This window comes from Ursus maritimus, unplaced genomic scaffold, assembly GCF_017311325.1.
Source record: "Ursus maritimus isolate PB19 unplaced genomic scaffold, ASM1731132v1 scaffold_17, whole genome shotgun sequence".
Taxonomy (NCBI): domain Eukaryota; kingdom Metazoa; phylum Chordata; class Mammalia; order Carnivora; family Ursidae; genus Ursus; species Ursus maritimus.
The window spans coordinates 23,141,051-23,142,572 of record NW_024424119.1 but is presented as its reverse complement, the minus strand read 5'-3'; the positions used below and the strand labels follow the sequence as shown (position 1 = coordinate 23,142,572).

The following is a 1,522-nucleotide window of genomic DNA, read 5'->3' as shown; positions in this document are numbered from 1 at the left end:
CGCGCACGGGGGGGGGCGCGCACGGGGGGGGGGCGGGTGAAAGCCGAAGGCGGCAAATCCATGGGGACCTCAAGGCAAGTAGAGAGTGGAGAATGCTTCAGGAAACGTATCGGGCCCACTCACCGCGTGGCTGAGATGGGTTGCCGCGGCACCACACCAGTCCTCCCAAAATGAGAATCGTGGATACGGGAACCGACAACCCTCCCGCCCACGCGGACCCAACCGCCTCCGACCGCGGCTCCATCCGGCTTCCCCGTGCCAACAATGGCGCCGGCCATGGGGCAAGGGAAAGCGCGAGGGCTGAAACTCACCGGTGAGAGGGCCGAGGCCGGTGTGGGGGAGCGGGAAGGAGCGCGTTGCTGGGCGCAGCTCTAGCAGCCGCCGCTGCTCCGCGTCTCACGGAGCGTTCTGGAAAGTTCCGCCCGGTGCGCCGCAGCCGTCGTCTTTTGTAGCCGAGTCCGAGCGCGTCACTCGACGGAAGTTCCGCCCCTTTCGCCGCTGCCACCGCCCCGCGGTTACCTGGGCAACGGCGCGGGGGCAATCGGGCTGGGAGGAGCTGTGCCGAAGGGCCTTGTGGGGGTGGGCGCAAGCCTGGGTTCCTGGAGCTCGTGGAACTTTCTGGAGTTCCTTCCTCCACCCCGTGGGCCAGAGAGTGCGGAAGTCTCGGGCGGTACCGGGGATTGTTAATAAGCGGTTCAGTACCCGGCCAACTCCGGATTCCCGATCCCGCAGGGCCGGCGCTGCCTGCGACGGCGGGGAGGGCTTGGGAACCGAGCCCCATGCGGGAGCTGAGTTCGGAACAGGAGCCTCTTAGAACAAAGCCCTACCGTACCTCCTCCCTGCCGGTGCCCTTTTTGCCGCTTTGGGCATCTGTAATTGGCTCATTTCCTCAGCCCCGAGAGTCTGGGAACCCGCCGAGGAAGAAGTACCTTGTTCTGGACACTCATAGTCCTCTGATCTTGCTCCTTTTCACTCGTAGTCCGTGGCCTTGTAATCCACCAAACTGCAAGTGGGAAGAGCTCTTTGTGCAAGTCCAGGCCCTTGTAGGCATGTCACTTGCCTTGGCCTTGACTGTATCCTACATATTGGGCACAGGGAAATGTTTGGAATACCTTGGTGCAAACTAAGGGCCTTGGACTCCTGACCTGGCATTCACCCTGTTGGCTAGTAAGAAGCACTAAGAGTGGCTAACAAATCGTTTTAATTGTTTGACCTAAATTTTAAGCCCCACCAGTTTGTGAACTTGGATTTACAGTCTGCAAAGAGAGTCCTTGCACTTTCAAATGTCGGGATGAGGGCAATAAAGGAAAATGGAGCCTTATATTCAATAATACTAAACATAGGAGTATTTATCTACCACCAAGGAAGCTGGAGATGCAAAGTAGAAAAAACCCGGTTTGCGTCGCTTAGATTTTAGTGGGGAACCAGACATGTCAGTGAGTGTAAGAGAATCACAACATAGAGGTCAGCAGGGAAGAGAGACTCCTATATCAAATCTGATGGATTAGGGAAAACATCTGTA

General features: G+C 57.6%; 1 protein-coding gene across 1 annotated transcript in view; it reads right to left on the bottom strand.

Moving 5' to 3' along the window:
• The window catches only part of DNAJA1 (DnaJ heat shock protein family (Hsp40) member A1), a 10,951-nt gene extending 10,523 nt beyond the window's left edge, over window positions 1-428 (bottom strand). Inside the window, exon 1 of the mRNA XM_040631504.1 lies at window positions 312-428. The gene's annotated coding sequence lies outside the window, so the exon portion shown is untranslated. The remainder of the gene's footprint in view (window positions 1-311) is intronic.
• Between the last annotated feature and the right edge of the window lie 1,094 nt (window positions 429-1,522).